The 15785-nt window shown below is 46.1% G+C and overlaps 2 protein-coding genes across 6 annotated transcripts in view; one reads left to right on the plus strand and one right to left on the minus strand.

The window, feature by feature from the left end:
- LOC106745730 overlaps positions 1 to 15785 on the minus strand; it is a 38173-nt gene that overhangs the window by 14296 nt on the left and 8092 nt on the right. The gene's annotated exons all lie outside the window — the stretch shown is intronic.
- LOC106745757 (octopamine receptor beta-2R-like) overlaps positions 7230 to 15785 on the plus strand; it is a 93565-nt gene continuing 85009 nt past the window's right edge. Inside the window, exons 1-2 of one of the 5 annotated variants that reach the window (XM_014621644.1) lie at positions 7230 to 7265; positions 7832 to 8462. The gene's annotated coding sequence lies outside the window, so the exon portion shown is untranslated. Of the gene's footprint in view, positions 7266 to 7639; positions 8463 to 9472; positions 9658 to 9687; positions 9897 to 10210; positions 10375 to 15785 lie in introns of those variants that run through there. The other 4 variants (XM_014621648.1, XM_014621646.1, XM_014621647.1 and 1 more) reach the window with 4 other exon arrangements.

A 15785-nucleotide genomic window follows, 5' to 3' on the forward strand; every position in this document is an offset into this window, starting at 1 on the left:
TGCGGATTTACATCCGCGAGCGACTGTCACTCCGCGACTGCGGTTCTGTTCGGACATTAATTTTATGCACGCTTAATTCTTCTACGGAAATTAATGACACGATATGTCTGTCATATATATGTGCGTGTATGTGTACGTGTGTGTGTGTGTGCGTGTCATATGTGTGTATACACGACAATATCGACAATTACCGATACTGTAATAACAATGCCGGCTAACTCTCTTTTTCTCCCTCTAACGATCTGCCTGTTCCGGTCTCTTGACACTTTACAGTACGGAGAAACCATTAATTTTCACTATCGTCCCGCGTAATCTCGCGTAATAATTCTGTTTACGGCACTCGCATTAAATCCGAGGATTTTAAATTATAACATCGAACGGTCCGTCGTAGCCGTGATCTCCGTGACACGCTATTAATCACATCATTTGAGACGGCTAATCCGCGGCAGACGAAGTTACATTAATAAAATCGAACGTCGCGCGAGCCCACGGGTACAATGAAGGTTCCCCGTGACATTTACAGCCTCGGAAATGTGGATTGATAGCGCGTGTACTGGCTCGCACGTCGATTAAAGCCGGCACGAAACAACGATGTATTGACTCTTTGTAGTTTGGCTCACGTCGCGTATAATGATATACAGAGCCTTGATAATCGAATCAAGCAAGTTTTACGAGAGCCGGCTGCGTGTTCGAACTCGCTATTTGGGATTCTATCTGGGCGTATAGCGAGCGTACGCTTTTTTTATTCCAAGTTTCGTTTTCCTTACACGAACGTGCACATGTAGCGTTGTTTCATTAAGCTCCATAGTATACCGAAACAAGAATATCCCGTTCGTAAAGAAGGATGCATATATGCTGGGGATGTATCCTTATCTTTATCTAATATCATATAGTATGTCAATAGTATGCGTTACAAAGGACAGATGTCCCTCCGGTCGTTTATTTATTCTTTTCTCCGGCGGATCGCAGATTTCTTTAATACAAAGAAGCTCACTCCGCAGTATACTACAGAGCTTAATGCGTTGTTTCAGCTTAGAAATCAAGAAGGCGTATGTTTACCTGTTGATACACGTCCAAAATACGGGCCCTGACCTGACGCGTAAATATCGCGCGCGACCCTCGAGACGTGCGCAACGACGTATTCGACACGAGAGGCACCGAGGGAGTTCCGACGACGCGTGTCTTATACTCGGCACCGGATTAAACCGGTAATTAATCAGCATCCGGCGGATCTACGGACGGATAACGCGGGCGGTCGCGTCAAGAGCGTCTATTGGAGTTCATCGGTCTCGCGCGATCCTCGCGAGGCCGCCTGGCGACATTGACATTCGCGCGTCTACGTGCGAGCGCGTAATTACATCCAGACAGGATGCTCCATTTGGTAATAAAAGCACGCTTAATCTGCCGACGCGGCGCGACGAACGGGCGGCCGCAGAAGTGCGAACGCGCAGAAACGTGACGAATGCAACTAGCCGAGAAGCCGTTCCGAGCCGTTCGTTTTACCGTTTTCCCGAAGTTGCCGCGCATTCACGTCACGACGTTCTGTAATTGAAGCGCCGAGAATGATAACGAGTCGCCGACAATGAGAGCAAAACTGCGAACGAGCCGATAGTTAGTACCCATACGGTGCTTTCTAACTACCTCGCTGACACCAGCTTTGCAAACGGTATGACGTACGTATTTGATGCATATATACAGGGTGTCCCGCTCGTAAGTGGACATCCCCGTTTATCTATTATAAGAGGCCATAAGTGTACTGGAAAAGAAACAAGTGTTTAAATTGACGATAATACTACTTGATCTGAGGGTCTGATAAACGAGATTCCAGCACTTTTTTTGTCGTGTGTATATTACGTTAAATAATTTTAACTGAACTCTATTGTAAGTACAGCGGTTGTCTATGAAGATAGGCTCAAGTTAAAGAATAAAGAGATATATATGAAACTTTTACGATAATATGGATATTTCGATGTATAATGAAAGTTGTAGCTATTTGTAACGAATGCAACGATGTATGATATGATGGGATTATTTTATGATTTACTACCTTTACATTTCTGCCGTATATAATCAACTTCCATTTCTTGCATTAACGGCTGATATATCTGTCACCTGCTCGAGCATGAAATTAATGTCTGTACATATGTTTAGAGTTATACGTCAACTGGTAATGTGCAAGATTCAGAAGTTGGCCACATGACAAGACCGAAAATGTAAAGGTAATAACCACACATGAAACTTGTGGAACTCATAAAATAATATAGATCATTCGTTGTATTCATTACAAACAGCGCTCTACAACTTTCATTACATTGAAATAGTCATGTTACTGGAAATAATTATACATACCTCTTTGTCCTTTAATTTAGATATATTTAATGGACAACCACTGTGTTCTCGATTGGGTTTAGTTTAAATTATTTATAATGTAACAAACACACGAAAAAGATGCTCACAATAAATTTTAAAACCACTTAGAATTTAATATCTCTCTTTCTCTCTCTCTCTCTTTCTCTCTCTCTCTCTCTCTCTCTTTTAATTTAGAAAATAAAAGAGAATGGCCACTTATAGCGGGACACCCTGTATATAGGCAAAAGCGGCGATTGTTTGCCGCGCAACAGAGCAATGAGCGAGTCGCGGCGCGATACGAACGGCGAAAAATCGATTTGATGGACTTTCCACGTTTGCGCGTGGTCCGTAGCCGATGCGTTTTATTCCTTGCAGCTTTTACTTTGTCGTAGGATCGTTTTTTAATTGCAACCCTTTTTCATCACGGTAACGTTGCAAAACTGCAAACTGCAGTCGCGAATGCATCGCCGATGTGCGGCGGGACGGCGCCGCGGTATCACGAAGCAGTAATTTCCGCGCTCGAGTCGGAGAGAAGTATCGACGGCAATTTAGCGTTATCGGCCCGCGTAGGCGCAAAGACACACACACACACATAAGGCGTAAGTAAGCTGAGATACAGACGCAACCAGAGCGTTGCTACAGCCGGCTGAACGTTAGCTATTCATTGTTCCGCGTGTCAACGATGTTTCTCATCTCTCGGCCGAGATGTCGATATTCGGCCGGCTATCGAATGCCGATGAAGCAGCTGGCACGTGTTGAAAGAGTTGAGAAGCGTGTCGCGCTGGTGCGTCGCGCGTGTCAAAACGATCCCGGTAGTACGTCAAGTCGTAATATCGATTACGAGCCCTCGTGCTCTCGTCGAGCTTTCTCTCAGGGAGAGATCCCGCTCTCTGCACCGGGGACTCGATGACGCGCGGCTTCCAATTAACATGTCATCTTCCTTCTCCTCTATTTATATGTTCTCTTTAAAATTGATGGCACTCACAAGGCACAGGGGGAAAAGTTTCTTTCAATTTAGTGTACACGTTCCTTTGACTCCGGTTCGTTTAGTACAAACATAATTTAGTATTCAGATATCATTTGGTTTGTTATTGTTTGAGAAAGCAAATAATCCTGCTTGTTGAATCAAATATTTGTTTGCTCCACTCTAACGGAAATAAATCTGTTTCGTTTAAGGGAATTTTATTAAATTCAAAGAAATCTTTTTCTCTTTATATACACCGTCACGAGTCACTGCGATTTTTAGTTGGAAAACCCCGCAAATCGGAAACGCCGAATGAAAGCGACAAACTTTGAAGCAACATAATCTTGTAATTTATAATGGAATGCAATTTTATGCTCTTCAGGGAAATGGAGTTAGCCTTTCTTCGCGAAATATAACACGCCGATAACGCGCTAATCACGAGTGGAACGGCCGCTGATAAAGAGTGGAATGGCGTTTTCATCACCTCTAATTATTATTTAGTTAATTCTATTCTATTTTAGGCTAACGAGCTTATCATTGCGCGTGCACGCGCGCTGAGAAAAAGAGGGTAGAAAACGAGCAAGAGAGCGGTCGAATAAAGGCAGGATGAGTCAGAGAGAGAGAGAGAGAGAGAGAGGGAGAAAGAAATAACGGGGAAAGAGGGAGATAGAGCGTTATCGGTTTTGTCGCGCACAACGGTCGCGAAACGAGTGCCAACGACAGGATCGTTAATAAAAAAGCGCGATTTATGTCCGTGCGAAGTTGCGCGTTGCCGTCGACGCTGAAGCAGCGTTTTCACCGAAGTTGATTCCGCGGCTAGATGATGTCTAATATTAACGCGCGCGGCTCCCGCAATCGCGTTACAGGAGGAAATCCTTCGCACGGCGCGTCGTTAGATGAGATAGATCGCAATTTCGACTTCCATCCGGCGGAATCCGGTATTCTCGTACGGCGAGTACGTAACTCAAAGAGAGAGACAGCGCGCGCGCGCGCGCGAGAGAGAGAGAGAGACTCTATTCCCTCTTCGCGATTTCTATTCTTCGCGCGGGGTTATACGTCCTCGATACGTGCGCATCGGATTCGCGTATATGCGAGATATTGATTGGAATTGGTCGTTGCCCTCGAGCGTCTAGTCGCCGTAGTCGCGGCAGTCGTAGGTAGCCGTGAATTAGGCGCTTACTTCGCGAGCGGATCACCTGTTAATTACGCGTGATGATTCATCCATTTCCGAGCGCGATATCTCGCGAAGAGCGGGAACGCTCCTCGAACGTCAAGTGTAAACCACGCTGGCGCCTTCTCTCTCTCTCTCTCTCTCTCTCGCGCGTGTGTATGCACATCAATTTTCACGAATCTGTGTCGCTATTATAATGCCGCGTAGAAGCGCGGTTGACGCTACGTCATATCTCGCGTGAACTGAAATTACACACTGTCTCTCGGCTCTGGCTGAATGTCGGCGAGAACGAACGTTTCGAGACGCGGGCGGATTTCTCCCCATCGACGGGTCCGGATCTCCTGGGTTTGTTAAAATCGAGTAACAAACACGAACACGGCGGAAGAGACCGCGCGTGTTTAAGGGAGAGGAGGGAGTGAGAGAGGTTCCGGTGAATGAAGCGCTTTCGTGGCGAGACAATAACAGAGAAGGGCGAGAAGAGCATCGGCATACATCTCTGAGCTGGGTGAATGGCGGGTAAGGATAATAAAAATAGGTCAACACTCCCCCCTCCCTCCTTGCACTTCGCCTTTTGATCACTGTTTGCGCGCGCTCATCTCGCGCTGGATACGGGATTTCCGCCGCGCGAAAACGGCTCGATAACCGAGGCCTCACCCCATACGGGATTCCCGCGCCACATGCGATTTCCCCGAGGGGAAATATCGACATATCGCGAAAATATGCCACCACCGAGCCCCGTCCGTCCTCTACTCGAGCGGCCGCGGAGATCGAAGTGACGCGCGCGCGCGCGCGGACAAATTTGCGCGGGGTACGTGGGAAAGTCGAACGCGGAAGCTTCGCCGGGTCGAGCGGGTCGACCCGCCGCCGCAACTTCGTCAAGCTTGTTACCTATTCTAGAACCGATGTCAGCGACACTTTTTCCCACCCCAGCGGGACTAAACGTCTCGGTTACACCTGAGACTCTTCTTCAGCGCGATGTATCGCGCTACAAATTAATGTGCGAAGGGCGAAGCGTAGGTTAAAAGAGAAATAAGACGTCGACAGATATAAAACGAGCGTACGAAAGGCGAACAGCGAGCCGGCGACCGCACTGAGAGAGAAATATAGCTGTTTTCGGGAAGAACGAGTATCCTATCTTCGTTTTAATCACGGGAATAGTGAAAAGAATTTAAACGCCGCGTTATTCTTGCATTCTACTAGAGCGTTCTTTATTCCTGATCAACGCGCTCGTCAATTCCGGTTCGCACTAGCGCTCGGCTTTAGCGCTCTTCTCTTCTACGGAAATAAAAACAAAAACCTGTGAACAGCGAGCAGCGAGCGGAATCGCTTCCCGCGCATTCGCGTAATTCACACCGCAGTTTCTGGGGATTCCGGTGCGTCTTGCAGCCTTGTGCGAGACAAACTATCCGTCAACTGTGTCGGCGATTTAATAAATCGCAAACGCGAGCGCGCGTGCTCGCCCGTCCTCTTCTTCGGCAATTATAAATCCTCTCCTCCCGGCCCGGGGAGAATTGTATCCATTTACAGTCGTGGCTTTTCGCCGCCGTATATTTCACCCCGATCCCCCCCCCCCCCCCCCCCNGTGTTCGCGCGCGCGCGCGGCAAAACCTCAGTTCTGCGCCGAACACAATAAGAAAGAGCGCGACTTCGCCGTGACGAAGTGCTTCCATAGAGATCTCGCGGCGGATTTCTGCTCCGGAGTTCTGCTCGCTACTACTTCGCTACAGAATGCTCCGCACCCCCATTCAACCCTCCCGCTGTCGCAGAGGGAGCGTTGAGATTATCCCGCTGATTTTCCGATCTATTTTCCTCCTAAATAAATCATTTCCTCCGCGGTCTTTCATCCTATCACTCGGTTTATATCGCGCGTTAACCTTAATTCGACAGTCATGCGTCAAATTGACTCGAACGAAGAATTCAGGTATTATAGTTGTTGAATCTTGAATAATCGGCATATGCAGGGTGTTTCGATGATACGTGGGCACAATTTCAGAAGTGAATTCATGATATAAGAATAACGTGAAAAGCAAACCTCAGATTTTAAGTGACCTCGTATGTGAAAATTCGGTGGACTTAACCCGTCCGGCGATTGAAAGTTAACGCGAAAACCTAACAAATTCGAAGGAGACGCGAAAAAATGTCAACAACATTACACTCCCTTCCATTTCCCGCTTCGCTGTTGCGCCTCACCGTAAGCATTCTCTCTGTAAGTCGTTTCCACGAGGGACCTTCGCCTCCAGGGCGAAAGAAATTATCCGATCTATCCTATCTGTCTATACCCATCCATCTACCACCTGTCTACCTCTCTTTTCATTTCGCGTGTCGCCCGACGCTCGTGAGTGACAACGATTTACATGAGTACTAATACGCGGTATACGCGACCGCTCTCCGCCCTGGATCATCCCTTGACAGTAGAAGGGTTAACGGCGGGTTAACATCAGCCCTACGATATCTCATCCGAGAGAAGCGCGGTGCGCCGCTGAGAGTCGGACGCGCGCGTCGTGAGACCGCTTTTAAAGCCGGGGCAGAAGGAGCGCGATCTCTTTAAAGATTGCGGGCACGGGTCTTCGGAAATTTCGCCGGTGGCAGCGGTGGCTTAAGCTCTCCCTCGGTGCTGTACGGTCTAACCTTCCATCCTCGTCCCACCCGTCCGGCGTCCACCTCCCTCTCTCTCCCACTCGCGAGCCCGAGCTACGCTGGCTCATTCAAGCTCGACTCGACGCGAGTCGACTCGGCAACGATTCAGTCGCGGCCGACCCGCCACGCTGCGAGCTTTGCTGAGTACGCGCGAGTGCTCCGAGAATTGCCTCTTTCTCTCTTCTCTTTTCGTCCGTCCGCTTCTATCTCTCCCTCGTGATCTTTATTTAGCCGGCCGTCTCTCTCCATCGAATGCTCCTGTGTTCCTGCTTCCTTTTTCTCTCTCTCTCATCATCCTTCCCTTCTCGTCCCGAGAGAGCCACCGTGCTGTCCCAAAGAGGCGAGCAGATTTCCGGATCGAAACGAATCGAACTGCAGTTCGGTCTTGCGTTCCTCCACGAACAGGGCGAGAGGGAGACGGCGATAAACAGATATATAAATACATATATATATGTATATGCGTATATATAGAGAGTGAGGGAGGGGAGAGAGAGGGTGGGCAAGGGGGAGGAGAGAGGGGGGAGGAAATGTTTCCGCGCGCTCGCGAAATCGACTTCGAGAGTCGAAGCTCCGGGCGCGGAGCTTGCGCCGATTCGTCGCGACGGAGCCGGGCTCGTGCGCGATACGACGCGGCGGATCTTTCGGATTTGTCGCGCCGCGAGCGCGACCGCCGGCGCGACTCGTACCGACCCGCGAATGAATTCCGGCAGGTTCCTTCCTCCCGCGTATGTGTGCGCGATGTGTGTGTGTGAGACCGCGGCGCAGAACGAAGTCCCGTGAGGTGCGTCGAGGTGAGGAAGTGAGGCTGAGGTGCGTAGAGTCGATTTCCGCGCGACGAGAGATACGGGCTTCCCCGGCGCCGAATAGTCGTCGGGGGTTCATCGTACGCCGGTGTGGGCGAGAGTCGGGACGGAGACAGAATGCGCGACCGGCGGCCGTCCGGGTGCTTCAGCCCGCGAGTGGAAACGAACGCTCCCGATCGCGTCGATCCCCGGCCGATCGAGGACGAGTGAGGGAATTTCGCTGCTTTTCGCCCCGAGAATCCCGGCCGCGCGACACGAGGATCCACGCGGACCCCCGGAGATGCTCCTCGTGAGCGGGACGATCGAGTGGGTGACCCGCTTCCCCGATCGGCGCGAGTGTCCGCTGTCGACGCGCGACGCCAGTGAACGGCGCGCCGCGATAATGGAGTGAGATAGGCCAGTAAAGCGTGATAACGCCTGCGGTGCACGTGCGCGAATCACGACGAGGAGCAGTGCTTCCTGCGAGAACGTAACGCTCGCCAGGTGGCCGCCCAGGAGTAGGATGCCACGGACCGGCCCTCGCTGAGCCGAATCACCCGTGAGTTCAGACGATGGATTTCATTGGCGCGCGATCACCTAGCGATTATCTCAAGCGGATTTCGCCGATAGATATTTCTCGAACGCAGTGCAATCGACGCAGCGTGCACGCTGCGCATTTATCCTCAGATCCGAAATCACACACAGTTTTCGGCTTTACACATGTACACACGTAAGATCGAAAGCGTCATAACTAAACGGAGAAAGATAGATTCGCCGGTACAGTAAATTTTACTCTCTGTCGCAACATCTGTCGGTTACTGTGTGTTAAGGGTACTTATTATATATGTTTGTTAAGAGTGTTAATTATAAATTAAGAGTTATTAATAAATTCGTTAATTCGGTACACGCCGACGAAATTTTATCGCCGTCGCGACGAAATATGCAGCAGCGAGCGATGGTTTTCGCTACTTGCGGCAAAATTATTTCCCTCCGTGTAAAATCACCGCGGCCTCCTCGTTATAATTACAGTTACTTATGCGATTTTTAGCTTATACGTAAGACTGAAAATCGCATAAATTTCCCGTCCAGGGAATGGCGCAGCACTGATGGAAAATTATAGTTAGTTCTGACGCCAAGCATACCCTTTCGACCGTAAAAATGGTCGGGAGAGCTATTTTTCTAATAAGTTTTCTGTCGTGTGATTGTAGTATCAGTGATAATAATCTTACACGCGCTACTTCTGTCAAATATGTGTCGGCACCGCAACTAACTATAATTCTCTATTAATGAGCACACACGACTGTACTGCGTGTGCGTGTTCCTCCGATTCGCGCCGATGATCGTCACGATTTGAAGGATACGTGTGACGAAGAGTCATCCCGTTTGCCCGGAGCGTGCGTTCGAACGCACGTCGCCTTGGCACACGTGAAGTATGAAATATCAGCGAAAATTCGCTCGTCGCTCTGTTTACTTCGCGAAGAGATCGCCTTGTCGCGCCGTCTTGTAACCGTGGGAGCACACCGAGTGGGAGAAACTGGGTGTATTAATCGCGCGATTCGTACGTGAGAGCGAAGTTCTCGGCGGCTTAAATGGGGAAGCAAGTTGCAGCTGCTGCGCTCGGACGATTTAAATTCAATTCCGAAGGAGGCGGACGCGACGAAGCCGCGCGCAGCAGTTAGTAGAAACAAGTTCACAAGTAAACACGACAGAACACAAGCAAAACAAGGTCGCAGGTCGGACGATTGCATACACCGGTACATTCTCAATTATTGTTGTACTTCAGTTACATCATGAAGTGATTCGAACGTTGAATATTTGACAGCGATTTTTGGGCTGAATACCTCTCGACGTGACGGACGTGAGAAACGTTTAGTATTTAATATCTAAGCTAAGTTGTAGTAAAAGTTTCGTTCGCGTTATCGCATTCCGTGAGCGACCACGAACGCGTAGGAAACACGATCAAGCCGATTTGCATGATGGAGAATTCCGTAAGGTGAGTTCCAACTCGCTAATTGCAAATTCGCCCGGAAAAATCGTAAGAACGGTTACACGTCACAGCGAGAGATTGCGCCGGTGGATTTCCACGTACGTCGGAAAAGTGTCGACATTTCTCCGCTGCCGTGTCGACAAGCTGATTTTGTTTACCACCACGGCGAGGTCACGTACGCGCAAAGCGAGGAAATTATATTTAGCAAATGTGATCCTATCGTGTCGCACGGTATTATTGCCTCGCGTGACACGGGAGAAATAAGTATTCGCAGCTATTTGTCCGCGTGCGCCTGCGCTATATTTCGTTTGCGACTTTCGATGCAGTATCGCCGGTATGCGACACGCAAATTACGTCTGTCCGCGGTTATACAGCCAAGATTGTCCGAAACCTTCGAATTTGCGCGTTCGTTGAGAAAGAGAGAGGTGTGACGTGGCAAAATGGACCCGATTGCAAATATTCAAACATTTCACTGATTAGTCAGGTATTGTTCCGCTGCAAAACTCTTTCAGCTCTTTTAATCATCGATCCTGTCAAATCGGTCCGCGGATTCGCTCGAGAAAATTCATCCTTGATTCCTTCGGACAGTGCACATTTCGAATTTATCTAATTTTATTGTTTTTGCAACACTTACATATGTATACTATATAAATTTCTACGAATTTCGGGGGGATTATTTAAAGAGGTATTAATTAGTATGATTATTAATTACGGATTGAGAGGGGTCGTGTTCGACGTGGAAATAACAGTTACTGTACAATACCACTCGTACGTTGTACGTCTGAGAGAATAATTTGGCACGTACATTACATCGGACAATTTTATCCTTTATCTAGGATTTATAAATTCAACATCTAACATCAGGCTCTCACTTACCTATCATTCTTACCGCTCATTCTACGTCAGAACTTTCTTATCTCTCTTGTCTAATTTATGTAAAGATAATTCAATAGCTATATATGTATCGAACACAATCTTGGGAAGTACCGAAAGAAATTATAGTTACTTTCGGCCTCGACTATAGTTTTAATCACAAAAATAGTAGTAACAATATGCATACAAATTGTTATCATCACTGAAATTATAATAACACTTGCTAGAAAAGTGATTCTCTTCGTAATGATTCTATCACTATGATAATTATAACCACAAGTATGAAATGTTTCTCTTTTCAGTGAGATGCCGATTCTGTGTGATAAAAAGTTTATTTACATTTACCTTCATTATTTATTTACACTCATCATTTTAGTTTTTTTTTTTACATCTTCTGATGTAGAATACATTTTTCTGCTTGTATATAAAATGTTAATTCGAAAAAATTATTTTATCTTGCAAATTGTAAGATGAATAATTATTTTTCTTTATTTTTTCATATCTGTTTCCCCTCACTTCTCGTGCGATACGTTACGTTCTCGATAATAACTATGAATGTTTCGCGTTGATGCGACGTTTCCGGCTAAATTTCTCGGAAGCGTGCTGGAATTTAATTTATATTGACTTGTATGCAGAATATTCGTAAAAAGAGGCGCGACGAATTGAAAGGATGAGTCGCGGGACCAATCCGAAAGACTCTTTCGCGGAAAGCAGGATATTCCGCGTGATCCTCTTTAATTTACTGTCCCGCTAAACACGGTAATACTGTCCGACAAAATTTTACTTTTTTTTTTATATAACACGAGTATGAATAGTCATTTCCGATGTGTTTTTGCTCGCTCTCTACAAAGATCTTCCTGCTATATTGCATTTTACTTCAATTTCATGTTGCTTTTTAACTTAGTATGTTCCGATTATATTATATAAGTACAAAAGCGTTTACACTCTCCACATAATGCAGTACTAAGATGGAATAAAATTTCATCTTTCCCATGTATTACATGAAAAAGGGCTATTTTGAAATTGCACTTTATCTCAAAAACAAAAAATCACACCGAAACAAAATGGTGCATTTTAAAGTTAAAACTCGATACTTCCGCGTGATATCAATGAAATTTAGAAAAGAATTTTTCCGCCGGTGTTACAACGTCACGAAAACTCTGAAAATTATCGTATTCGGTTTCTTTGGCGTTATTTTTCTCAAAATTATGACGCGTGATAACCAAATTTCAACCACGGATTCGTGTTAAGCGAGCAAAATTATATCGGAAATGACTATTCACGCTCGTGTTGTGAAACGGTGCTGGACAGTGTAATTAGCAACCAACTCGTGAGCAACTTTTTCGATACCCGCCGTTTCACTCATACGGACTAGTTCGTTTCTAGTACCTGACGTTACTTCATCCCACGGCATACCGCCGGTACAACAACGGACGTTTTACAAAAAGACGCAGGAAGGAAGTCGCCGTTCAGAAGTGAAACCGCTTATTATTCCGCCGTTGCGCCGGCTTTGTGCGCTGCCACAAATTGGCGAGCCGTGAAACGCGCGGCAAGTCTAACGAGCACTGTGCGCGCGCGCGTTATAGCCATTGCTATTAATGCAATTAGCGCTCAACATGTTTACGCGGTAAACATCGGTTTAAACGGAAGTTGCCCCCGCATCACGAATAACATACGGAATATACAAATAGGAATGCTCAACCGCGATATTCGCGCCGCGCTGACAATGATAACGCGACGAAGATTTAAAGGACGTTAATTTCCCGGCCCGTGACTGCACTCGGCGCCAAGTCGAGTGCAATTCGCGCACACCGAATCATTTGCGCTCACGATTCCGTAAACTCGCAGTCGCGGAATGCGTCCGGGTATTCGAAGGGTCGCTCGGGTAATTTCGCGACGGCAGCTCGAAAGCAGGTGCATTCACGAGCGGACCCGCACCGAGAGAAGAATATTTCCTATTTCTAACACTATGATCAATATGGTGTGGGAATTATAGTCAAGACTATTTTTCTAGTAAATGTTTTTTTTTTCCTCATTTTCCAGTAAATGTTATTATAGCGTCAATGATAATAACCTTACATGCATATTGATCACTAAACGATAAGCGCACAATAATTCTGTTAACACAGCTGCGCGGTAAGATTCATAGGAAGTATAATAGCGCGCTTCTCATTTGTTGCTTACGTGCAACTTTTTGCACACAGGATCATAGCTAAGACTAAAAGACTATATCCGCCTACCTGTGATTTAGAATGAATCAGCGTAAATCGATGAAAAGATTTCCTATTGCTTTTATCGGTTATAGAATTATCAGGTTATAGAAAAGGCCGGTTCGTGCCGATCTCGTCTGGAAAATATCGGTTTTTACCATCGATATGGACTTTATTCAAAAAAATCTGAAATTTTTTCAACCATGTTACTATTATTACGTGACTACTACTACAACGCGGTTGAAACCATAAAAAGAATATGATAGTTGAGGCTGAAAATAACTATAATATCTCTGGGGGGGGGGNCGCGTTATCGCCGCGCTCGCGCGCGTCGCTAATACGAAATAGGCGAGGTGGGCCGCGAACAATGGAGCGAGCGCGATTCTCATTACAGCGAGCGCGAGCGACGCTTGCATAATAAGTTCCCTCCCTGTGTCAAAGACCCAACGTTAATCTGGCGACTGGTCTTAAAACGTGCGATTTTCGCGCGAAATATCTATCGACGCGCGCGCGCGCGCCGTCCGCGAAACTTTATTTTCATACTGACGCAGCTATTTTCGCGGCGTTTGTGCAATTTGTCATTAAAACGCGGGCGCGTATAAACGTGTTTGCGTCGCAATTTCGAAACAGGAGACACCTGTCGCGTATCATTTACAAAGGCGGCGTTATAGCGTCCAGTCGCGTTCGCGCAACGCGAAACTTTCCAGTAGAAATAACAACGACACGCGCTTTTGCGCGCGCGCGCGCGCGATGCGCTCATTACGCACGTCATTAAACAGTGCCGATGAGCGCGACTAATGAACTAGAATCGCGGCATTCCGCGGTGTTCCCCTGTCCTCTATTTATTTTTCGTCGTCGCGCGGCTCCCCACAGGCCACGCCTGTGTTCCTGCTCGGTATCATGCAAAAACGACCGCATGATGGTGTCGCGTCATCGTTGAGAACGTAACTACAGAGAAAAGAAATAGTCTTAAATCAACGATGGACATCCTCATATGCAAATAAAAATATTGTGATATTCCTAGGCGATCTTCAGCCTTGAATTGAGTGTAAGTAATACCTGCATCAATACAAGTTCAATTAAATCAGGACTAAAAATCTCCTAAAAAGATTGTAATATTTTTATGGTTGATTTAAGGCTAATTTTTTTCCGTGTACAGTTTTAAAGGTTCGGAAGAAGAACTTTCCTCGAATTTTCTACAATTATTTTCGGTTTCTTTCCGCGGAACAATTGCGAGAAAGAAAAACAGCCTTTTCAAAACCATAGTGCCGTAACATCGGCGTATCTGCGATTTTTAGCGTGTGTCGAGGACCGCTGAAAGTGGCGTATTTCCGAAGATTCCGCGGCGATCGAACGTTTGAACGTTTATTTTATCCTTGTGATTTTGTTCACCGTGATCCGCCGACTCGTTTCGCCAAGTGTTTTCGCAGTGTCGACGTTTCGACGCGCGGGCAACCGTTATTTTTCTACGGTATTTGTGATAAACGCTTCTTATTTGGAGAAATCGACGTACGTCAAGGAGCAAGAGGAAGGAAGAGGAAGAGAGCCGGGGAAAATCAACCGAATGATCTCGTGTGTTGATCCCCGTGTGTTGAACACGCGCACCCATGAAAACAGGTACGGTCGACGTCACGTATTATACTGTACTATTCTCCCAGACGGAAAATTGCACGATTCTCAGCTTTACATGCAACCCAAGGTTGAGTAAGATTCAAGACCGTACAAGTAACTCTAATTATAATGTGTATGTGCTATATGTGATAGAGTTATAATAAGAATAAAATAAATTATAATAAGAAAGTAAATAACAATAATATTGTAAATATTATTATTAATATTATTATTAATATTATTATATTGGCTCTAATTATATAACGGTTTTCATCTTATGTGTACAGAAAACTCCATTAAGATTGCTTTATTCGTAGGCATAATAACACTGAACATTTCCAACTATATACGTTATTCTTGCATATTTCAGCATCATGATCGTTACTTTGGAGAATCATTGCCGATTCATTAAATTATCAACAGTCATGTTGTGTACGATAAATAAATAATGCTTCTGATTGGATATTTTCGATGTCACTGTTAAGCGATGCCTAGGCAATGGGACAGTATTAATGGAGTCTTCTGTGCATGCGTAAAATTGTAAATTGTGCAATTTTCCATCTATAGAATGTATATAGCATATATGACGCCCACTGTACCCGAAAGTGGTTGTCGCAACGTTGACGCACTTTCTGATGCGTACTGAGAAACTATTGATCTATTGTTTCTAGCTGAGCTGGCTGCACTGGTTCGAGAAATTTCGATCCATATTGAAGCGTGTCAAGCGTACGCACGAGATTCTCACGCTTCAGTGTGCGTAAATTTCTTCAACTAATGCAGCCAGTTCAGCTAAAAAGAAGATAAAAAAACAAACCATACCATATCAATTCATCTGCGCCGCGAATCCGAAGTCGCAATGGTTATTGCGGAATAATTGTGCCGGTTATAGCGTGATAAATGACGTGGGATCATGACGCCGCAAAGCGATATCCAATAAATTACATGCTCGTCAGCGAGCAGTTAATTAATTGGCCCCGTGAATTGGTAATGAGAGACGCGCGCTCGCGCACTCCGATTAGTCCTGCAATTAATTGAAGGTGGAGAAGAGCGTTATACCGTTAATGGCGGAATTAATCAAAAAAAAGAGGAGGAAAAAGAAGGAAAGAAACGCAAAGCGCTCTTTTCGCACTTTCGTCGCGCGGTCGGTCTAATGATAATTGTTTTCATTATTTTAATTTCTTAGCGAATTAATCCCCCCCCC

This window comes from Dinoponera quadriceps, unplaced genomic scaffold (genome assembly GCF_001313825.1).
Source record: "Dinoponera quadriceps isolate SergipeBrazil2010 unplaced genomic scaffold, ASM131382v1 scaffold1658, whole genome shotgun sequence".
NCBI lineage: Eukaryota > Metazoa > Arthropoda > Insecta > Hymenoptera > Formicidae > Dinoponera > Dinoponera quadriceps.